This window comes from Delphinapterus leucas, chromosome 6 (assembly GCF_059928025.1).
Source record: "Delphinapterus leucas isolate spDelLeu-1000000601 "Yukka" chromosome 6, BTC_Dleu_Yukka2, whole genome shotgun sequence".
In the NCBI taxonomy this organism is placed as follows: Eukaryota; Metazoa; Chordata; class Mammalia; order Artiodactyla; family Monodontidae; genus Delphinapterus; species Delphinapterus leucas.
In genome coordinates this window covers 59204221-59229729 of record NC_143134.1, presented here as the reverse complement: position 1 = coordinate 59229729, position 25509 = coordinate 59204221, and the positions used below count along the sequence as shown (strand labels likewise).

The 25509-nt window shown below is 39.9% G+C and overlaps 1 protein-coding gene and 1 long non-coding RNA gene across 4 annotated transcripts in view; both read right to left on the bottom strand.

The window, feature by feature from the left end:
• The window catches only part of BNC2 (basonuclin zinc finger protein 2), a 427648-nt gene that overhangs the window by 374739 nt on the left and 27400 nt on the right, over window positions 1-25509 (bottom strand). The window lies entirely within an intron of this gene.
• The window catches only part of LOC149748965 (uncharacterized), a 56358-nt gene that overhangs the window by 3545 nt on the left and 27304 nt on the right, over window positions 1-25509 (bottom strand). The window lies entirely within an intron of this gene.

Genomic DNA, 25509 nt, shown 5'->3' with positions numbered 1-25509 from the left:
GCAGGGAAACTTAACATCATGTGCCAGTGGCCACACCCACAGAATATCTGGTGGGGGGGGCCCCTCCACATTACAGTGATTCTACCCTCTCAAAGACTTACCAAGATAAACCACATCTGTCCACTGGGATTGGCAAGTGCCTTTTTGCTCCCTATTAGTTCTAAGGCTCTCAGAGAGATAATGCTACTCACTGTACCTTATATCTCAAAGGAAACCAGCACTTCAAATGATTATCTCTATCTAGTTTGCCACACCCCCATTCCTCATAGTATATTCAGTGCAAAGAACCAGCTACCATGAAAAGCAATAATGGGGAAGTAAGACCCCAGGAAATTACTGAACACATAATCATCAAGACTTACACACATCTGTTTGGCCAACCTCCTGAAAGAGACTGCCCAAAACAAGCTCTTAAATGATCCTTGGAATGATAGTCCACTTATGAGCCCATGATGGCTAAAGACGGCAAATTCACTGCCAAAAGACAGTACCACACTAAGCACGGGATATGTGCAAACCAACCTTCAGATCATGGGATGTGCATTTTATAAAATCATTTGAAATGACACACATAAAATAGTTTGAAAGTTTTTCAACCATGATCAGCAGTCATAGTCACGGTGTCTGGTTACTGTAGAGCAGTAGAATTCATCGAAGCTGAAGGCTACTTGGAATTAAGATAAAAATATTTTAAAATATTTGGTTAAGTCTTTACGCGCTTTTAAAATGTTATCTTTTAAACTCATTTCCTTAAGGAAAACCAAACTCATTCTTTCTGAACCAAAAAGTTTTAAAAATCCTTAATTCTTCTAATTTCTTATTTTTCAGTAAGCTTCTATTTTTATTATTATAAATGGATTCCCAACTACAATAAGCAAATGTAGCTTCCTCCTTGTGATACGGGGATACCATAAGGTAGCAATAGAGGGAATTCTCTATCTCTAAGAAAGCAGGAAGATTAAGCCAGCAACTCACAGCACATGGCTCTGAAATAGCGTAGTCAAGTCTTCCTCGACTTGAGGTCAGAAGCTGCTGACCCCTTTGTTCCCTCATTTGACCTAAGCTTTATCTTATCCATGAACACCTTTCTTTCCTAAATTTCCCTACCCAGAATCACTGAATTCAAATAGTTAACCGAAAAAAGAAAAGAAGGGGGGGAGCGTATGTGGAAACCACCACTGCGGGAAAAAATAATAAAAACAATATGCTAACAAAAGCTAACAATGCCAAACAGCATTACAACAGTGCTGTACAACAGACATGTGTGAACCACACATGTAATTTAAAGTTTTCTAGTAGTCACATTGTTTTTTTTTTTGAAGGTGAGATTTTTTGGATGAAGGCAGTCAAAAGGTACACACTCCCAGTTATAAGATAAAGAAGTACTGGGGTGTAGTGTACAACATGATAAATATAATTAATATTTCTGTATGTTACGTAGGAAAGTTGTTAAGAGAGTAAATCCTAAGTGTTGTCATCACAAGCAAAAAACCTTTCTTTCTATTTCTTTAATTTGGTATCTACGTGACATGATGGATGTTCACTAACCTTACTGGGATAACCATCTAATGATGTATGTAAGTCAAATCATTATGCTGTATACCCTAAACTTATACGTTAATGTATGCCAAATTCCACCTCAATAAAACTGGGGGAAAAAGATGGGATAATTTTAATATAATTTGTGTAACCCAAATTATTAAAACTATCCATATTATCATTTCAACATGAAATAAATGAAAAATTGAGATGTTTAGCTTTCTATTTTTTCACACCAAGGTTCCAAATTCTATTGTGCATTTTACACTGATAGTACCTCTCAGCTTGGACCAGCCACATTTCAAGTGCTCAAGCGCCACGTGGGGCTAGTGGCTTCTGAATTGAGTGGTGCAGGCTCACGAGCTGCCAGGTACTGTTGTTCTAAGTGCTTTAAATGTACAGACTCATTTAATCCTCACAACAACCCTATGAGGTAAATACTACCATTATTCTCATTTTACAGACGAAGAACTGAAAGAGCGGAGACCCAAAAATCACATGCTGATAACAGAGGAGAAATTCAAACCATGGCCATCTGGCTACAACTACCATACTATTTATTAAGAGCCTACTGGCTGTATGACAGACACAGAGGTGTGTATCTAAATAAATTCTCTGATGTGCTCCTCAGAACAACCCTGGAGGATAAGTGTTAATACCCCAATTTTACACACTGCTGCATCATTAATAGAAGACTTTAGAGCAGGGACAGCATGACTTCACAAGGTAACACAAGGTAGAAGATAACAAAGGTGACCGGTCCAAAAGTCTTACCCTAAAGGAACATGTAGTTTAGTAACAGAATACAAAACCACTACAAGGTATAATGAGGTACAAAGAAGATTCAGATGGAAAAATCTTAGCCCACTAAGAGAACAAGGGCTTCATCAAAGAGGTAACATTCTGGGCTTCCCTGGTGGCGCAGTGGTTAAGAGTCCGCCTGCCGATGCAGGGGACACGGGTTCGTGCCCCAGTCCGGGAAGATCCCACATGCCGTGGAGCAGCTGGGCCCGTGAGCCATGGCTGCTGGGCCTGCGCATCCAGAGCCTGTGCTCCGCAACGGGAGAGGCCACAACATTGAGAGGCCCGCGTACCGCCAAAAAAAAAAAAAAAGAGGCAACATTTTGAAAGGACTTAAGGAACCTCCATACTGTTCTCCATAGTGACTCTATCAATTTACATTCCCACCAACAGTGTAGGAGTGTTCCTTTTCGCCACACCCTCTCCAGCATTTATTATTTGCAGACTTTTTGATGATGGCCATCCTGACCAGAGTGAGGTGATACCGCACTGTAGTTTTGATTTGCATTTCTCGGATAATTAGCAATGTTGAGCATCTTTTCATCTGTCTTTTGGCCATCTGTATGTCTTCTTTGAAGAAATGTCTGTTTAGATCTTCTGCCCATTTATTGATTGGGTTTTTTTTTTATATTGAGTTGTTTGTGTATTTTGGAGATTAATCCTTTGTCAGTCGTATCATTTGCAAATATTTTCTCCCATTTTGTAGGTTGTCTTTTTGTTTTGTTTATGGTCTCCTTATGGAGGTACCTTAAAAAACTAAAACTAGAGCTACTATATGATCCTGCAATCCCACTCCTGGGCATATATCAGGAAAAAAACATAATTCAAAAAGATACATGCACCCCAATGTTCACTGCAGCACTATTTACAATAGCCAAGACATGGAAGCAAACTAAATGTCCTTCGACAGATGAATGGATAAAGAAAATGTGGTACATATATACAATGGAATATTACTCAGCCATAAAAAAGAATGAAATAATGCCTTTGGCAGCAACATGGATAGACCTAGAGATTATCATACTAAGTGAAGTAAGCCACACAGAGAAAGACAAACATGTTATCGTTTATATGTGGAATCTAAAAAAAAATGATACAAATGATCTTATATACAAAACAGAAATAGACCCACAGATGTAGAAAACAAACTTACGGTTACCACAGGGGAAAGGGGTGCAGGGATAAATTAGGAGTTTGGGATTAACATATATACACTACTTTACAGAAAACAGATAATCAATAAGGACCTACTGTGTAACACAGGGAATTATACTCAATATTTTATAATAACCTATAATGGAAAATAATCTGAAAAAGAATAAGTTATATATGTATAACTGAGTCACTTCATTGTACACCTGAAACACAACATTGTGAATCAATTATACTTCAGTTTAAAAAATAAAATAAAAAGGACTTAATTAGGAGCCTAGAGCCAAGAGCACAGGTAAGGTGGTAGAAGAAATGAGCTGTACAAGGGTGTTGAAGGAATGGCTAAAATAGTTCAAAAATGGCTACAGTGTAGAGTACATGTAGGAAAAACAATTCTCAGATGTGATGCTGACGTTGTCCAAGGGCCATGGCAGGGAAGAACTCAAATTTTGTGCAAAGCTTGAGGAAACTGAGTACCATGACGAAAACTGAGCCTTAGGTAAAATCATTCTAGCTACCCTGGGCAAGATGGACAGCAACAATAGAGATTAGGTATGAACGGTGGGCAAGGATGTTATTAAAATGACCTAGGCAGGCAACTGCAATGGTCACAGTCCATTTTAAAACAGGTGGTAAGGATAAGGCTTTATGGATGCAGAACCCTTAAGGTCTGGGGTCTAAAGTTAAATCAAACCTGATGGAGTTGCAACCCTTGGTGATGAGCAGAGTGGTGGAACCATTAACAGAAACTTTAGATGCAACATAATCCAACCAGTATGCTAGTCAATCATAGTAAGTAGAAGATTTTATCCCCCCCCTTTTTTTCAGCCTAAACTTCCTGCTGTAACTGTACGTCCCACATCAAGATCTGTACTACTATCTACTAGGTTTTAAAATGGCTCTTATTTTAAATTAAAGAACTCCTTTCCTATCAAGCGAATCATTAGTGGTTAGCAGAAAATGGCAAAGAGCATTATCTTTCAACTAAGACAGAATAACACCTCCAAGTTCTTCAACGCAAAGACAGAAGAATTTCAGAACTCCAGCACAGCTCTGTAAGGGCTTAACAAACAGCCATGCCTAAAATATCGGCCTTTTGCTTGAAGTTCTTAATGTTTTAAAGGAAAAGTTAAAAACAATTTCCCTACTGCCGACTTCCCTTTGCACTTACTTATTATTTTTCATGTTTAATTAAAAACACTTCCACTTTAAGCAAATATTTCCCCTTTTTCCCTTTAATTACCTGACACACAGTAGTAGAGCTGCATAAATTTTGCCTGTGGTTAAAGCTGGAGTAGAGCCTAATCACCAGCTTGAGACATTGTTCTGGCCAAGTAAAGCAGAACACATTTATCCCCTGTGTTGGAACAATACTTAGGCACTTCCGCTAAGACCTCCTTTTACCCCAGTGTTGATTCTGATTAACTCCCTTTCCTAATTTGTATGGGAAACCTGGGCGTTCTTCACACCACCACCACCACAGGATTAAGGAAACGAAACTCAGTGCAGAGGTTCAGGTGTGCACAGACTCTTCAGTAGAAAACATGGGCACATCTGCCAGAGTCCTACCCCCTTAAATGCCAACTTGGGCAGCCTTCCTTTGATTCAACTGAGTTTGTTCTAGACACACCTTCAGGTTTTTCTACTGCTTTCCATAAAGAAGGTGTTCAAAATACAGCAATGAGAGCAGGTAGAAAAGTCAAGGGAAAAGTTACGGGTAAAATAAATGCCCAAGATAAGTATTAAGCAACTAAGAATGACGACTGTACGCACAAGCTAAGAAAAATTGGGAAATTAATGGCACTTACATAAAACAATGAATCTCAGAGCCAAATCGATACCCACACACAGGTAATGTGCATGTACTTTTTTTGTTCTTAAGAGGCCCCACTCCAAATTCTCAGGCTCAAGTATGCAGTCTTACATATGTGGGTATAAAGATGCTCAAAGCACTTCTCTTATCCTACAATTCAATCTAGTAATAAAAGGATGGTGCTCTGGAAGACAATTCAGGGCAGCTGGGAAGTTTCACTGGAATCAAACGATCTCATCCACCAACCATCCAGGACTCCCCAAACTTTGGAAGTACTCTTGTGTCACTGGAGATCTCTCTGGCAACTGACAAGGGAAGTGGAGAGGGTAGGGAAGCAGCTACCTTTCCATTTAGGGAAATCTTCTGGCATTCTAGTCCATTTTTTCATCTAAGATATAAAAACCACATAGGCAAGGCAGCTGATCCCAACTAGAAAGTCTATTTTTCATATGGGTATTTGAAAGGGATCTCAGGTAACCACCTATGCAAGGAATCATTTGTGTACACTCAAAACAGACCAGTGTGCAAGGAACAGGAGGTCCTAGAGACTCTGGCCACCTGAACCATTAGTGCCTAACTCTCTTTGGAAGCAGGTGGCTACCATTTGAGGACAACTTCAAATAACTCTAGAAGTAATGATGACAATGATGATAATGATGATAAAGATAGTAACAGCAGCAACCATTCCTGTGGTGCTAAGGATGTCTGGAAAGTACAAGGCTTCAAAGTCAGAAAGATCCTAATTCAAATTCAAACATTTTGAGCAACTCATTTGAACACTGAGCTCCCATTTCTTCATCCAAAAAATGAGAAGAGTGAAGAGGCAAAAACCCAGAAAGCTGTTGTAGACATACATTTAGCAGTGCTGATGGAAGCACCTAGCACACAGAAAGGGTTTCACAAATACTCATTCATTACTCTCCCTTCCAGAGTACAGTCATGGTGCCTTCAACAAATGAGAGAAAACTGGCTCCCCAACAGCAGGAGCCCCAGGATTTAGAGCTTTTGCTTCTGTGGAGGCTTATATTCACTTGCAAATCATTTACTGAGTATTCCCTGTTTGCCAGGCTCTGACTTGGGTATTTGGAATATATCTGCTTTAATTTCTACCTTTATGGAATTTGATTTACTTTTATTTTTTAGGGTCAGGGATTGAAAGCAAAAATTCTTCAAAAAAATAAACCAGTACTGAATAATATCCACTTTTAAGAGCATGATGACAGTTTATTTGCCTGTTTTGAGGCAAGCATGATTCATATTTATTATTTGGGCTATTCATCTGATGTCAACCTAAATGTCACCCAAAAAAGGCAAGATTGGGGGAGATTAGATCCTGAAAAAAGACCAAAACTGATACAATGTGAAGTAAACAGCTAGAATGGTAAGTATGCAATTTTAAAATGAAAAAATTAAGCCCAGAAAGGAAGGAGGGCCAGGGAGAGCCAATATGGAAGCTGAAGAGAAAACTATAACAGGAGCCCACAATGGGCTGTGTGAGCTTAGGTACCACTGGAGATCATGATTCCTCACAAATGGTCCAAAAGTGATGGCCATCATTATGGTAATTACTATTGTGACACCACCTCTCTGGGCCTCAGTTTCCTCACTCATCAGAGAAGTTCTGACTAGATCTGTGATTTTTAAGTGAGAGAAGTTTCAAAATTTTTAATTCAATAAAAAGGATGAGACATTTCTATAAAGAAGTTAAGAAGTACCTAGCTAAAGGACATTGCAGGCAACTTCCATTTCTAACATCCCATCATGACAATATATTCTGGCTTCACTTGACCTCAGCGCCTTGGCAACAGAAAAATAAAGTCCCTTAATCACTTGTCCCCAACAGAAAACCAAATTCAAATATTTTAACCAAAAAAAAATAAACAAAAAGAAGGTCATTGTATGGATCAACAAGAAAAGTGTGTCAAGAATTAAGAAGTGGGCTTCCCTGGTGGCGCAGTGGTTAAGAATCCGCCTGCCAATGCAGGGGACATAGGTTCGAGCCCTGGTCGGGGAAGATCCCACATGCCACGAAGCAACTAAGCCCGTGTGCCACAACTACTGAGCCTGCGCTCTAGAGCCCGCGAGCCACAACTACTGAGCCTTCGCGCCACAACTACTGAAGCCCGCGCACCTAGAGCCCGTGCTCCGCAACAAGAGAAGCCACCGCAATGAGGAGCTGCGCACCTCAACGAAGAGTAGTCCCCGTTCGCCGCAACTAGCGAAAGTCCACGTGCAGCAAAGAAGATCCAACACGGCCAAAAATAAAAATAAATAAATTCATTAAAAATATAAGTGACATTAACTCAACCCTCTATGCCAGTGGTTTTGAAACTGTGTAAGCTACCTGTACAACAAATCCTCAAGAAAAAAAGCAAATAATTAAGCAGAGATGATATTTGTTAGATTTCACAGTCAGTACAATTGTATGATAGATGGTACATGATTTCCTATTTAAAATGAAAAACAAAAATACTAGTTAGAAATATGTGTCATGGTTTTTAATAAACTCTGCCCTAGCAGCAGAAATGATGCCCTACTAGAAAAGAATCTAGAAATGTCAGTGAGTGTAAACAGAATCAGTGATGAGAGACATGCAGTCCAAGCCAATATCCACAGAAACTCACAGATAACTCAAGGATTACACATACTATTAAGGCTATCTATATGTTGTATACCAGTGAGCATCCATACCAGGCACTCTGCAAATATCACCTCATTTAATTTCTACAACTCCTTGAGATATGTATTTTTTTAATCCCTAAAATGGGAATAATAAGCCCCAGAGAAGTTAAAAGTATTGCCCAAAGTCATATTTCTAGGAAGTCAAAGAAACAAGATTCAAGTGATAGGTTTATCTGGCTCCACACCCCTGCTTTTTAGCTATGCCTCTACTCTCATTAAAAGCCACCAAAGAAACGGCACTTCCCAGGTGGGAAACAACTTTCAGAGTGTCATATTTTGTTCCACATTTACGGCTGTCCGCATATTTGGCTTAGGGAGGTCACTAAGAATGTGGACCTAGAAGAGAACTACTTCTCACAAATACGTATTACACGTACAACTGGTACTTTTGGAAGTTGACAAAGCAGCTACTCAAATTAAACTAAAATGGTCCAAATATATAAAGGGAAAGGGATGAAAACACTGAACATGGCAGTGGGGTGTTACTCAGCTGATGAACCCGAAAACCAAACAAACTAGAGCAATGAGTCATAAACAGCAACAGGGTCTGTAGGATTCAGAAATTTCAAGCTTACTTTTATACTCTAGATCCTGTTGGGGGTTGGGGGGAGTAGTGGCTACAGATATATTTTGCCTTGATAACTGAATAATGTTTACATGTAATCTAGCAGAGAGAAAAACAAATTTAATTTCCAATGTAAGGTAATAATCCAAAAGATTCAGGCTTCTTGAATGACAATTACCTCTTTTTCTGTAGATTGTGTACGAATATAAAGCATACCCTAGCAGTATCTTTTAGCTACCTCCACAAGAGCATATAAACAGCAAGGGATTATGGTGGATTGGACTAAAACAGTACATAGTAGTTGCAAGGAGTCTGGGAAACAGTATTATGATGAAGAAGAACCTCCAAATCCCAAGACAAGGGATTCATTGCCAACTCTGCAATAAGTTACAAAATAAACAAACTGAGGCCGGTCGTAACCTCCTTTATCTATACTTCCATATCTCTAAATGGGAACTGTAATTTAAATTAATATAAGTAAGTCAGAAAGAGAAAAACAAATATTGTATATTAACGCATATATGTGGAACGTAGAAAAATGGTACAGATGAACCGGTCTGCAGGGCAGGAATTGAGACACAGATGTAGAGAACAAACGTATGGACACCAACGGGGGAAAGCGGCTGGGGGGTGGGGTGGTGGTGGTGTGATGAATTGGGCGATTGGGATTGACATGTATACACTAATATGTATAAAATGGATAACTAATAAGAACCTGCTGCATAGCCGCACAGCACAGGGAGATCAGCTCGGTGCTTTGTGACCACCTAGAGAAGTAGGATAGGGAGGGTGGGAGGGAGGGAGACGCAAGAGGGAGGAGATATGGGGACATATGTATATGTATAACTGATTCACTTTGTTATAAAGCAGAAACTAACACACACAAAAAATGAAGGGCTGATTAGTCAAAAAAAGATAATGGTTTAAAGCAAAAAAATTAATTAAATAAATAAATAAATAAAAATAAAGTACTACCAAAAAGAGAACCTGCTGTATAAAAAAAGAAAGTTCAAATAAATAAATAAAATTCAAATAAATAAATATAATTAATACAAAATGTAAAGTGTTACCACTACTTTAGAGTACACTTTGAGGAAACTCTAGAGATATACAAAAGAAAATCAGCAACTAAAATCACCTGAGGACTGTTTTATGTTTGTACATATATTTGATAGACATATCTCATAATTGAAAATTAAGCAATATACATCACTAAAACTATTAACTGCATTACTCCTTCACTCATTAGTCATCCACATCCTTCCAAGGAAGGACAAAAGTATTAGAATGTATGCAAAGTATACATATATATACACATGCCCTCCATTTAAAGAAAAACTCTTCCACTTTCCGACTGCACACTGATAAATGAGGTGGGTGTTTGATCAAATAAGCTACAAACACAACTCTTTCAAATAAGAGTATTTATTATAACAGGCCTAAAAACAGTAGGATTTCCCAACTTTGATTTATGAATCTTTTACTCCAAAAAGCAGGCCTCTGAGATATTTAGACTACATTGAGAGATTCCTCGGGTATGTGTAAACATACAAATGTAGCAGTGGTGAGGTGAAGTGTTGGGTTTTATTCCCCCAAGCAAAACTAAAGAAAAAAAAGTATTAAAATGTAGTTAAGTTCTCAGACATGTTTTTTCAACGAAATCATTATATTTTCCTCCGACGTTTTTTCCAGTTCTCAGAGAAGAATATTGTAGTGACTAAAGTAAACTAAGGAAAATACACAGGGAAGTTACACTTCTGAGACACAAGCTAAATGAGGTATTATGAATATAATGAGCAAATAGCAACTTTCACAAAATAAAGTACTCAGCATCTGAAGATTCTGCAAATGTTCACAGTCCATTTAAAGTTCATGCCAACTTCCCATTTAAATGATAACACTAGTAATTATCAAGTACTGTGCCTCCCTCTACTATAAGTTAGACTCCATGAGGTTTTATATTCTAATATTATCTCATTTTATCCTCACAAAAAACAAAGTAGGTCTAGATATCATTTTTGAAAAGAAAAAACTAAGATGCAAAAGTTAAGTAACTTGCCCATGGTCATGGATCAGCTACCCAAAACCAAGTGAGCCTAAATGCAAAAGTGCATGCTTTTTAATTTCCAGTGGTTTTTAACGTAGGACTAGCATAGCAATACGTGGAGAACTAGGAGTTTCCTACCACATAGCCTTTAGGGAAAAAAATTTTAAAGAGAGATATGGAGAGGGATGGCAATCCGTTAAGAACTTACTGGGAAACCACCTGAAGCTTATCTGAAGGCTACTTTCTCAAATCAAGGAACATTTTAAAAACACCAAAGTCATTGTCATTTACCCAAACGTGTCAGAGAAGATAAAGCAAATTCACGTCAAAAAGTTTTTTAAACATTACTATGCGTGACAGGTAGGTAAAAAAGGATTAACACGGTGTTGGGTACTGGAAATACTCTAGCTGAAACTGACTAACCTAGCTCAGAAATTAATACATTCAATTTTGCGGAACATTAAAAACTAACATTGTAACATCAAAACTATTCAGTAAATTTAAATATATATATATTTTTTAAGCCAACAAAGTTACAGAAGCCCTGAACACAAAAAGAGCTATGAATTTACCTTAATATTAACTAGGACATGCTCCTTTTCAAATGACTGTAACTGGTCAAATAGGTTCAAGAACTTATGATTTTGCCTTGTCAAGGGAAGTCCTCCTCCACAGAGTGATTAAAACGACATTAGCCCTCCCCTCTAAGTTATCAAATGGATCTTCTTCGTAGTATGAAAATGAGCTAAGTTTCCTGAAGAGAATCAGCTAACATGTTTTTGTTTTGTCATTTTATTTATAAGAACCATATTACAGAGGTTACTAAGAAGCAACTCTTACTTAGTACTCTTATTAAATTCTAATCAGTGATTTCCCTAACCAATAAATTCTTTCCCTAAAATAGCAAGTTGAGAAGTTTGTAAGTCAAAATACATTGTCTATCAAATAGTTCTATGACAGCATATAAGAATTACAAGTGAAATTTTTCTCTCAAGGAAAACCAAGTCCACACAGGAACAATTTTGACCGCTTTGATTTCAGTAAGTACAATACCATCTGGTACATAGAAATTGTTTGTTTTTTTGAACAGGGAAACTATAATCTGAGTGATCTTTGACTAAGCGGAAAGATGAACTATGAAGGGAAAGGAAGCTCAGGCAGTAACTTCAAATTCTGCCCACAAAAAACATTCACCGACTTCCCCCTAAAGGCCTTTTCCCCTCTCTATGGAAGTGCTTTAGAAATTTCATTCAAATCCCTAATAGCTTCTACCAAATTATATTAGAATTGTGACCTTATAAGATGCCTACAGACAGTTCTAATTAATCTCAGTTTGTAGAATGGATTAAGTGAATGCATTTTGTAGCCCTCTGCATAGATTACGCATACGTCCATTAATCATTCGTAAGCATCCTAAGAATAATTCCTAGAAAATCTACAAAGATAGACAATAGTTGAGAGTGATAAGAAACTTCTGACCAAGTCCTTTGGGAATCAGTAATATAGATAGGCTATGATTTGCTACCCTTGAGGAGGTACAGTATCAAACAACAGTGAGGGAAAATATATTATTTATCATCCCCATTCCCTGAAGTGTATAATTGAGAGGTTTGGGGTTTTTTTTTTTTAATGTTTGATCATTTTATGACACGACAGTGCACAAAGAAACTGTAAGTCTAATGGCAGAATTTCAGACTCAAAACGTATGGAAATTCAGAAACCCCTTCTGTGGCTCTGGACATAGCATGCTTGCATTCTTTCAGCCACGTGGGTGACGCTCTTTCAAGTAAAAACTACTACAAGAAGATGGCGGGGTGGGGGGGGGTGGTCCTCAATCACCTTCTGGGCCCCGATCTCAACTGTCATCTCCACGATGAGCGAAGGTACTCAGAGGTGCTTCCATAGTCTCTCCAGCAGGAGTGCTGACTGAGAGGCCCCCGGGCACTGCAAAGCGCCGCTGTCACTTCTAGTCACTGCTCGGCCCAGCTAATGCCATGCCTGTCATGACAAGCACCAGTCACCTTAAGGCACCACACCTCTGCCTCGACAAAACATACCTTTGAAAAGGTATGAGCCACAGAGGGAACCTATTTCAGGGGTTGCCAAGGGAAGCCAGCCTTGTCTATAAACAGCAGAGAGGCAGTGAAACAGCCCAGAGGCACAGATACAAGAAGGACTGCTGGCCCTGAATGCAAAGAAGTATTCTGCTTCCTGTGCATGGACAGGGGAAAAAAATGACATAGTAAGATACCGTTTGACCAGGCTAAAGTGGGTTTAGCTGTCAGCCTAAACCTGCCATCTGGTGTTAAGATACAGCAGGTCACACCCCAGATGTGTTCCTTCAAACAAATCACATCTTTTTTTCTTATCCCCTCTGTTTTTTTCTTTCTGTAAAGAGAGAGATGCCTGCCAAAGATACAAATCAGCTGAAGTTTACTTTAAACTAAAGACTCTTGTGAACTTACTCAGCCAAATGAGTAGGTATGTCATTTCACGCACCCACACCCGAAAAGCCACCACTTTTCAGAAATGGCATCTCAGATGCTGAGCAGAAAATCATTTGTTTACTACTCATCGACCCTAAACGTTGAGGTTATCCTTAGTCATCCGAAAGCCATTTCATCTGAAAAATGAAATCTGTTTCAGTGAAGCAGAGTTCTGAAATCCTTGTCTTCCTCCTTATTTCTGACTCAGTATCTCATTCCACAATTGGGGTGGGGAAGGGTTATGCAGTGCTATCATTTGCACCTCATTACACTTGGGCTGGAGCTTTGAGAAAGCTGATATTCCCTCTAAATTTTTACAGATGCTTCTAGTTTACCAGTTCATGACTGCACTACTAGAAAAGACTTCCTGCCTCTAAACTGCTTGCTGGCATGTATGCTGAATTTCAAAATCCCTGAAAAAAGCAAACCTTTGTGGTGTTCTCTTAACTTTCTTGCTGGGGGAGAGGGGGAGGGTCACTAAAACCACACCAACCAAAAAGGCTTTTCCTTCTATGACGTGAGGCTCAATCTCTCAGACACATACATTCCCTTCTAACTACTGACGGCTCATCTTGATTTGGACCACCCCCCCAAAAAAATGTTCATTAACAGAAAGTTATTTGTGGAAAGTGTTTTTCATCCTACGTTATGATGAGGACCACGTTCGGCAAGTTCTGGGAATAATGCAGTCCTAGACAGCCTTTCACCTGAGCTCACGTGTTTCCATTTATTTCATATGTGTCACTGGGAAAATACTTGGGGACAGAGAGAAGGGACACTTTCTAAACCACCACCCCCACTTTGTTTCATGGCTCCAAGGTTTTTCAAAGTTCAGGGCAGGTGACACTGGTCTGTTCTTAATCTTTACCGCTTTAGCAATGTTAAGGCTGATGACGAGGGACACAAATCCCTGATGGAACTGAATGCATTCCACACTCCCCGACCCACTCAAAGCCATAATCCCCTGCAGCTGGATCTTACTTACCACCATGCACAGCTAACACATTTTTTAAAAGCTAGTCACTGGTGACAAATGTAAACTGGACAGAGCAGCAGCTCCCCCCCCCCACCTTCTCCCTGCCTTGCTCCACCACCCCTCAATCTTCCCCCATAACCCAGAGACTTGCCCTTCCTGTGATTGATAGGACCTGCCTTTTAGAACCACCAAGCGGGTGCCGTACAGTTCTGCTCTAAGTGACTAGAAAGATTTTAAAAGCATCTTCAGCTGTCAGACTGTAACAAAAACAACAACAAAGTCATTCTTAACACAAACATTTCATGACTGAGAAAACCCTATGAATTGAGATTATCACTGCCATCTTCAGTTCACTATTTATTTAGCTACCACACACAGGCAAATTGCTCTGGGACCCTGGCAGCTTGACTGAATTAAGCTGGTTGCCACCTTCTTGGGCATAATAAAAGAACGCACAAGATAATTTGAAGCTTGAGGATCTTTTGTGATATATTTTGTTGGGACTCATTCACTTTTTCTTTCTTTTTTTTTTTTTGTGGTTCACGGGCCTCTCACTGCTGTGGCCTCTCCCGTTGTGGAGCACAGGCTCCGGACACACAGGCCCAGCGGCCACGGCTCACGGGCCCAGCTGCTCCGCGGCATGTGGGATCTTCCCGGACCGGGGCACGAACCCGCGTCCCCTGCATCGGCAGGCGGACTCTCAACCACTGCGCCACCAGGGAAGCCCACATTCACTTTTTCTTTTCGAAGAAACTCGACAGAAATATAAGTAAGCAACTAGTCTTTCATGACGGGCAAGTATGTTTTTACCATGGATTTTGAGAAAGGGAAACCAAGTCACCCAAGGAAGTTAATAGCTCTGTGCTGGATGAAATCTGCAAAACTCAAGGCAACAAACTCTGGAACCTGCATAAAGATAGATGGAAGGATAAATGGATGGATAGGTAAATTAAGGAAAAAAATGTCTCAAATGTATTGGATCCACTATGGACGACAGATTTTGATGAAGGGATAATATAAGCTATCCACTTTACCTGATGCAGGAAAAAACAAGGGTTAATAGCTGTGACATTTTCAGGTTTACTCTAGTTCCCAGATAACTAGCAGTAAGTGCTATAAGTGATATTATCAATTAGACTTGGCAATGGCTACCACAACACTGACTACAATGCTTAGACTACATTAGGTTTAATTACTGCAAAGTTACATCTGGAGAGGGAAGCATCATTTTAGAACCACCCTCAGCTTTGTAACCTGAGCCCAGCCCCTGCGAGATACATACTCACCCAAGTAACTGAGGATCCGAAAGGGACAACAGTTAATAACGTGTAACGTGTAGCAGGAACACAAGAAGAAGCGACAAGCAGGTCTCTGCGAATTAAACTCACATCTGATCATGCGACCTCTCTGTGTCCTCCTGGCATTGCTGAGAGCAGGTACTCCAAAGCAGCCTGGTGACCAGCTTCAGCAGGACCCATGGAAAAGGAATTTGACTGGGGGTGGGAAGGGGGAGAAGTTGGGGGAGGGGGCGTTATACCAATGGGGAAAGAATTAGGAAAATGTGCTCGAGAGAGTCCAGCTCTGATTTTCCTACTTGTCACCCACTGTCACATTCCCAGAGTCCAGAGAACTCAGTCAACATATGAGTAATTCAATCAAATGGGAAAAATACAAACTCTGTTGTTCATGGTGACTGTAATGCCTTGGGACTAAACTTAAACGTGTGGTATGTGCAAGTGAGGGAAATGTGTGAGTTTTGGTGGGGGAACAAGAAAAGGAGGTTGAGATTACGTGTGTACATGTGTGTAAAAGAGGATTTGGCACTACATGTAAGGAAAGTGTGAAATACATAAAGGTGGATATACTTTTTAAGACCAAGAGTACAGAAATACCAAACCAAAAAAAAAGGAAAGAAAATGGGCCCCTGTGATTCACAAATTTCAGAATTATGATTAGAGGTAACACATATTTAGTCTGAATCCATATTATATGTCCATCCACCCAAAAAACATCTATTAAGGCCTGCTGTACTCTTCATAGACTAATCAAAGATGGCAGTGCTTTACAGTATTACCTTCTATACCTACTACAAACTGCAAGAATTTCTGCCTCATGATACAAAATGATCTCAGGTCTAAATTCCCATGTCTTCAATGGTATGTTCACACTATAACGTGGTCAAAAAACCTACACAAGATGTAAGAAGTTAAGCCTCAGGAAAAAAAAAAAATGGAATCATAACCAGACCTCTGCCTGTTACTTAAATGTGATCGCAATGGAGTTTGTTTAATTAATCAAACCTTTTGATACTAAAATATTCTATAATTGTGCCCAATAAAATCACAGGTATGAATGTTTCTAACTAATCCAGGGAGAAATAATTGATTATGTTTGCTAGGAAAATCACAACCAGTTATATTCACCTGAACCGGCAGTTACCAATTCATAATACTTACAAAAACCTAACAGAAAATGCTGAGTCTGGAGTAAGCATAAATCCTTCCAATGGAAGGCAGCTAAAATGAACACTGTTTCTTTAAGTCGAAGGACCCACTATAGTTAGGTAGTATGAAGCCAAGAAAAAGTTCTGAAGTTTAACTCTCAGGAGCAAACATTTTCTACTTGTGAAGTAAACTCTGTTGAAAGACAGCAGACTACGGTCCCACCAGTAAAAACAGGAAAGTTTTCAGCCAGTGACAGCTTTGCCTACGGTGTGGGGGGGTGGGTGGGGGGCGAGTGTCATAGACTCACTTTATTAAACCATATGCTCATTGCCCTGTGAAGAAAGCAGGGTCACTAATTAGTTCATTCTGTGAAAGAAGCCCTTCCTGATCCCGTTGACTTTTGTCCCCCTGGTTAGCTCCAGCTATTTCTGTCATGCAACTTGAAAATCACTGGAGGGAGGAAGATCGCCATAACAACCGCTGAAATGATCTTGTGGAATGTGTCTAGTGGCACTGGAATAACCTGAATATGTGCTCCAGATGTGTCTGCTGTCAGGAAAAAAGTAAACACATCTGATGGACAGCGTATGACTAGATGGCCTCGAAGCGACTCCAGAGGCTGGGGGAGGGGGGAGGGGCGGCACATGTGCGCCGGGGCCGCGGGGGAAGCCGGGCCGCCCTCAGCCCGCCGGGGGCACCGCGGACCGGAGCCCGGGGCGCCCGCGAGCACTGAGCGCGACTGTTCCGGTCGCGTCCCTCCCCGGAGTGGCCTCCGTGGGACGGCAGCGGCCTCTGCGAGTTTCCGTCTGGCACGGCCTTGTGAGCATTTGGGAGCAAACTCAAACAGCAACGCTGGGAGGAAGGGGAAAAAGAGAGGCCCGGGTTCAAGATGCTTTCTGCCTTAAAAATTAATGGCAACGTGTGTTTAAAGCATTCTCTCTTCAGGGCAGGGCGGTCTTCAGGCCTCTTGTCCTCCGCCTCTACCCACTGAATGGCTTTGCTGCTTGGCCCTAGATGCAAACTCTTGAAGCACTCTGTATTAGGTGACTGAGTGATTACTCTCCTGATAAAGTGTTGTCTTTTCTTGATGCTGCGGTAGTTCCACAGACTTTCACGAGTTGGACAAGTGGGTTGGTTCCCTAACCCAAAACATGTTTAAAAAATATTTTCCCAATGAAACACATAGAAAGGACCAGAAAACATGACATAGCCCAAAACACATTTTCACCTTGAGTCCTATTCTCAGGAGTGTTTGCAAAGGGAAGGCTTTAGATCTACGCCCAGTGCATACGTTCACAAACAAAAGAGCAATTCTACAAACATCCAGGGCACAGTGGGCACTTGTTGAGTATCTGCTGAATCCAACTAGTTTTTAATGTATAAGATTAACTAAAAGTGCTCCTTGGATTCTACAAATCAACAGTGGCAGAAATTACTTTAAAAAATAGGTAACCAAGCTTAAAAATACTTAAGAAAAATGGGAAGTTTATTTCCCCAGAGGAACAAAAATGCCTCCCTCAAGAAAACAGTAAACACCGTATCCACTGTAGTACACAAACCACCTACTTGTGTGTGAATCTACCACATTTTAATGCCTATTCTACTCCAAAAGCTTGTATTGTGGACTTAAGTTTTACAGAATTCATAAGAAAAAAAAAATTTACTAGTCTTCCCATAAATGCTTACACCTGTGAAAAGGCTACAAAGGTTTGTGCAGAAATTTAGAATCAATGTCAAAAGCTTTTCAAAGCAACATATTCCAGATTTTTCTTTCAAAAACTCCACACAATCATATTTCAATGAAATTTCTAGTACTTTTCCAACATGATCTAAACAAAGAACACAACTGTATTGGAAGGTATTTACTTCTATAAAATACACCTTTAAGAAATGGAATTGCTTATGCTTAACATCCATTAAGATCAATAAATTATATCACTTGGGCTGAGGGACAGCAGCATTCACCTGGTACTTCTTTCATTCAAGGCAACTGCCAACTTACGGATCCCCTTTCAATTTCTAAGTGTCTAAGTACATTCTCCTCCTTTGATAAAACTCATTTAGTGGCTCAGATCCTGAAAGTAGATCACCAAAGGGAAACTATGAGAAATTATTATTTGAGAGCAGGAAATGGAACAAACCTTCAACTCACTTCCTGCAACTCACACATTCAACCTGGCAGAGGAAGACCCTAAGGATGCTTGGAGGATGAAGGACTCCAAATTTGAAGAAATAGGTGAAAGGACAGCAAGAGTGAATGGCAATGCTTCTGCCTTCTAGAAACTGGATTCCACTAGCAGCTGGCTGAATGAAACCAATAACAGATTCACAGTTGTGGAAAATGTTTCATACTCCTCTAAGCGAAAACGTCGTTATTTCCTTGTAACAGAAACTGTACTTCTTGACAAGTTAGACAACCTAAAATAATCATTGCCAAGGTGCAATTTATAAAATTTGTTGGCAATCTATAAAAAAGAAATAATCTGGGTATTTTCAATTATTTGCAGAGCATACTTCATTATTATTATTCCAGTCTAATCTAGCGCCCCCGCCAAATTAAAAGACTTCAAAAAGGGCTGACAGATTTCCAAATAAAAAGCCAAATATTTTAAAGCTTTTGTGAGCCAAAGTCATAAATGTGCACATTTGTACAATGAGGTGCCAAATGTCCAAAAGATGGATGAATTTCAATGACCATTTTCATTTGCCTTAGCCTTAGTGTTCAACCAATAAGCAAAAAGTGTGTGTATATTCCAAGAACAGTAATGTATTTGTATTTATGTGATGTTCCTTATCCATCTCCATCTAAAAGTTCTTACACCAAACTTGTAGTTAACTTTTATAAGAAAAGGCAAGTAAGGCACCAGGATCTTTCCTCAAATTTGGAGTCATTGTTTTCAGTGACTTTTTTTTTTTTTTTTTTTTTGGTTCTTAAGAGCATCAAAAGGTTGGAATGGGATGAAACCTGGAGTTAATGTATTCAAGTTCCAAAAGTTATATGATACCCATATGAACATATTTGGTGGCTGAACTCCACACAATTAAGCCTATGGCTGAAATCAAACTTCACACGTATAGTCTGTCCTTAGTTCACTGTGTGCTCAAAATGCAATCAAGTGCTCATGGGTTAGTTATGGTTTCTCAAACCACCAGCTTCTCTTAGACAATGCCACACAAGTAGCAGAAGGTCTGTACAGACTCTTCCTAATGCTTTTCTGTTTCACTCTGCTGAGCAAATAATGGTGATGCTTATAACATGCACAGACTATGAGATAAGCAGACTCATCAAGCAAGATCTAGGAAACTTGGGAGAATTTACCAACAATTCTTTTACCATTCTGTATAGCATTACGAGCCAGCACATAACAACTAGCAAGTTAAGGAAGGCCAGAAAAGTTGAATACTCAAGCAGGAAAAAAAAAAGACAGAGAGAAAAAAGAAACTAAGAGGGCTACCAGCAAGCCAATCTATTAGAATTCCAGCTGGCTTAGGAGTAAAACACTGCAATGCAGTTTTCTGGCTGCAGGAGTTTTTGAACTGTTCAGGCTTCATTCATGTGGCACTGTTTCTTGAGCAAAAACAAGAGAAAGTTATAGGAATGAATGAAAACCAAAATCTAGACTTCAAAGCAATGATTTTCTGATTTCTGTTAAAGAAGGAAACATGGATTCCTGAGAAAAGCATTTTCAAGAATGTGAACAAGAACTCCTTAGTGAGTTCTTAAAATGAGGAACTCTTCAAAGGAAAAATGTGATGTTATTTCATGTACTTAAAGGCCAACAGAAAAAAAGAAAATCCAGAAGGTTCTTTGACATCATCAGTCATGTGTCATGATATCAAGGGGAAAGAAGCCATGAGATGGCGCAGGATTCCAAAGAAAAACAGGCAATCTGCACAGTGGAACACAAAGAACACAATATGTTCTGCCCAAGTCTGGAGGTCTAAACGATTCCCTAATCAAGAACAAACGGCTACAACATTGGATCTGCTTATTATAATGTCATCGATTCCGGGACAAATTTCTAAAACCATCCACTCCTCTCCTGCACTGACTATAAAACACGTCAATGAATCCTATCCACAGTATTACAACAAACAGAATATTCTTTCAAGGAGTCTGAAATCAAGAAGATAAAACCTAACAATGGACATTAATTCTTAACATAATTATTTTTCACACAGCATTTAAGAGGAAGAAGAGTCCCTGAATCCACATTCCTTCTTATTACAGACAAGGAATGGGTCTTATAAAAGTTCAGTGATTCACCCCAGGTCACAGCTATTTATCTGGAGAAGAATTAGAACAGAAACCTTCATGGCAGTGAGATCCTCCCACAAATCCATCCTCCTCTTGCCATGGCCAACCTCACTCCCTACTCCCAAATGAGAACAGGTTTGAATTCCCTGGATGAATTCTTCTCAGAAGCTCAGCCTCAAGAAGAGAGACAACATTAACAAAAGAAATCGAAAAAACATTCTTCTGGACAATTTCAAACTTCTGTCCCTATAAGCATTTTACCAGGATTGTTCAAAAAAAATAAAGAAAATATCCACTTTGAGTTTGAACTCCATTCTTCTTCCTATATTCTGGAGCAGGTGCTCCCAGGCTACAAAATGCCAAGAGGAGAGAACAGAAAGCTGGCCTAAGAAGCCGAGAACTTTGGGGTCATTAGCCCCAGGGGAGTAATGGTTGACTATATTCCCTTACGGTTCCTTTATCCTTAGTTCACTAAGGGTAAAGGGCAATTTTTTTTCTCTGCTGTTTTTCAATGTTATTGTCCTTGCAGGCCCATCACGGGACCCTGACATGCTGGGAATTGCTCGTTATTTGGCTGCTTATGCCACAAGGAGGAGTCATTACTATTGCACATGGGACCCTGTCCCTGGCTCCAGAGAGAGGATCACCTCAAATGGACTGCCAGGTGGCAGAGCAAGCCCTTCAAAAATCCTGAGCGCAAACCCTGCCTAAAACCTTCAACAGCCTCCCATTTCACCCAGAATAATGACTATGGTCCCCGCCATGGCCTACAAGCTCCTACAAGCTCCTCCCTCCATGGTCTGGCACCGGCTAACCAGCCTTACCTTGCTCTAGTCTCTCCACAGCGACAATAGCCTCTGTTCACACCGCTAGTGCCCCAGGCTCTGACCTCAGGGTGCTGGTCCTTTTGCAACACTCAGCACCCTCCATCTTAGCCCCCAAGCAACCTAATGTCTCTCCATCCTTCCGATCTCAGCTCAAACAGCCCTTCAGGGAAATCTGCCCCGATACCCCCAACTACGCTTGGTGGCCCATGCTTTATTTACATTTGGGGGTTCTGAGTAGTAGTCCATTTGGAAAAGGGAGAGGGGTTCCAAGGCTCAGAAAAGGTTTGAACATCACTGCACAGTTTCCAAAGTCCCTTAAAGCAAAATAATTCTGATATTTGTAGTAATTATCTTCCACTCCTGAGTTAACTATACTAGTAAAGGAGTCAATGTTATAAATTTGGAGATCCCCAAGTCTGCTTGTTAGAGCCAATATCCATTTATTTCAAACACTCCAAAATAGATAAATACTTTTGTAAACTGTAGACACTTAGGTCCTTCTTTCCCCACATTGGTTGTAATAAGTGGCAGCAGCAGCAGATGAACAAAAAATACACAAGGCTTAGAATCACACTCCAGTTAGACTGCTCCTTACCAGCTACCTGACCTTAGGTGAGTCTGTTATCTTCTTTGGGCCCATTTTCTCTTTTGTGTGAAGAGAAAAACAACGATACCTTCCTTAGAGGATTCAGAAGACATGTATCTGGAAGCCATTTGTATTCCCAACTTTACCACATTTACCATGCACAATTCTGCCTGATTATCTAAACGTTATTAGTCTCATTCTTATGTAACCTCCATAAGGGTAGGGATTGTTACTCTTTTTCCCCTGTCTTTGAGTCCTTAGAGCTTAGTAGCGTCTGCCCTATCTATATTAAGCAACCAGCAAAGAATTTTTATAAAAGTGAATTCACAAAAAGATAGTGTAACAGATTCCCCTTCCTTTGTTAGTTTTGATTTCTTTTTTAAGAAGTCGATAATTCTACAGTGGGTAATGTGTCTTCGGCATTCTCACTTGTGTATGGTTGGTTAATATTTTCCACAGAAGTCAGTGTTCACTGGGACAAAGTCAGTCATGTATACCCATGAGGACTAATGAAAAGTCTAGTCAGTGAGTCTCATTTAGTGATAATAGCTTCACTCACTAGTATCACAAACTTCGTGCCATTGTTCAAAAGGACAACTGAGTTACAGAGCGTGTGCAACAATCAGCACTGTCCTTCTACACAAATGGAGAAACAATTCTCCACTTGTGGGATGTTAGCAGCAGGGACTTCATATAATAATAATAGTTAAACACTGTCTACTTTTTCTGTCTACTTTTTCAATCAAAATTGTTGAATATGTCCATCAACAAATGATTGCTTTTTTCAATCAAAATTGTTTGGTTTTTTTCTTTTTATGTGCCAAGCACGTTTGTAACCACTTTACATATAGTAACTCATTTAATCCTCACCACCACAACCCCGAGGTAGGTACCATTATTATCCTTATTTTATAGAGGCAGAATCTGAGCCTAAACTGTCTTTGTGCTTATAAAATTTTTTTCTCTTAACATTTATTTAGCGAAAAACTAGTATGCACAAGGTACAGTTTTTTTTTTTTGGTACGCGGGCCTCTCACCGTTGCGGCCCCTCCCGTTGCGGAGCACAGGCTCCAGACGTGCAGGCTCAGCGGCCATGGCTCGCTGGCCTAGCTGCTCCGTGGCATGTGGGATCCTCCCGGACCGGGGCACGAACCTGTGTCCCCTGCATCGGCAGGCGGACTCTCAACCACTGTGCCACCAGGGAAGCCCACAAGGTACAGTTTTGATACTGTATTTTAAATATGAGATTTAAGTCTCTTGCCAAAAAACACAGATTTCAGTTAGAAGAGGTTTTAAAAGAACTGATGTCTAAAGTTGTATTGTTTTTTCCCAGTCTGACCAGTTTTGAGACTTGCCCTAATAGGATAAGGCTCTGAACTGCAGGAAGCCTTTAGTAAAACACAGCACCCATCTCACCTAGTTAAGAATCCTGGCACTAGAAATCCATTTCACCCCACTCAGAAGCAGGCTGCGGTACATAATTATTTTCATCTGGTTATAACACAGGGTGGTGAGTTTAATCTCTAAAATCCTACAGGGATTGGTTTTAGCAGTTTTAGAAATTGCTTTTCACGCTATGAATGTGCCGCACAGCAAGATGGTCCTGCTAATGGTTCCCAGACTAGGATTTGGGGGGACCAAAGGCACGGCTCCCTTCTTTCCCTAATTTCCTTTCCTTTGTGGGCCAAGTCTGTGGTTATTCATGGTATCCTCATGGCCCCCCTTTCAAACACAGTTTGTTCTGATCTGGACAAAGGAACAGAGGTCTTTTTTTTGTTTAAGTTATAGTCAATGATAACTAGTCATGGAGTCAAATAAATCCATATATAAAGTGGACCGTCCGTGAACAGTCTTTTTTAAAAACATGAAAGCATATATGCAGATGAAATAGATTCCCAAACAATAATGTGGCCATGAGTGTGATGTAATCTCTAGTTTATCTTGTTTTTAAAAACTTTTGCTAAACCCTTCCTTCCCAGGAAATAAAATATTCAAGAAAACCGATTCAAGAATATAATTTAATGTCTCCCTTATTTCTTTAATTAAGTTCAACTCTACTCAGTCAATCCTAATTTCTCCCAGGTCCTTAATGAACCCTCACCATCAGGAACAAAAAGAGGATACTTTGCTAATCAGTGTTTAACGTGAAGTTGCTATAAAGACTAGCACTAACAAATCCCATAAAGTAAAAATGATGATTTTCTTCAGTTTTTGGTAGAAGAGACAACCTCAATATATATACATGCAAATTAAACTTCCCTGCTTACACAGCAATCAGAAAAGGTCCTCGGGCTGTCCACAGCATTCTGAGTAATAGGAAGCCACTTAAATTAATAATGACAACTACATATCTAAAGTTAGTCAACTTATACACCTGGTTCAATATTTGTGAGAATATTTTGGCTGTGCCCCCGAAAAGTTTTTTGTATGATAAAATCCCGCCCAGCGTCCTACTACCTGATGTGGGGGAGGACTTAGGTAAATTCAAAGAGTCACGTTTGTATAAGGCATAGAGATAGAGAAGTAACAAGACATTTTCTATTTTTTCCTTTCTTTTCATGTTCTTGGAGCTAAAAATTGATCCACAGCAAAGATCTTAGTAGTATAAAGCCACAACACCATGAAACACAACCTTAGAAAACCCTAATTCCATCAGACTGCCAAGTCCTTGGGGAATTATCTCCAGTCCCAAAGGCAATGCCCGGCATAAAGGAGGTCCTCAAATATTATCTATACAATGAGATAAATAAAGCCCCAGAATGACAGTTTTTCGAGTACTTTTAGCGGAAGGTATCCAAGACCGTATTGTGATACCACTTCAAAGATGAGGCACCAGAACAACAGAGCCGCAAGTAGCCTGACCTGGGGGCTCCCAAGGTACTGCTTACCAGGGCCATCACACTTCTGCCCCATCATTTAAAACGCCTAGGGCATCCACTCTTTCACTTTTGCTCTGCTTTCTATATTTTATGATCTATGGGGTATAAACACCAAAAGTGGAAGACGCAACCAGATCATTCAGAGGCCAAATCCTAACAAGATCCACTCCTGTCCTTTGCAGCTGTGCAAGCCTGACGGCTCAGGCTACCAGATGTTTAGGTCTAGTTAAATAAGGCCCACAGAATACTGTATATTGTACACAAGTTTCCATTTACCACTTATTTTTAACCAAAAAATATTTCTTTGGAGTCTTTTTCATGCACAGACCTCTGGCATTTAAATATAGACAGATTTTTACAGGAAAAACAAAGCTCAGAAATGCAACTTGTTACCACTCACTCTCCAGATTTTGAGGATTTCTCTATGAAAACTGATCACAACAAAACATGCTAA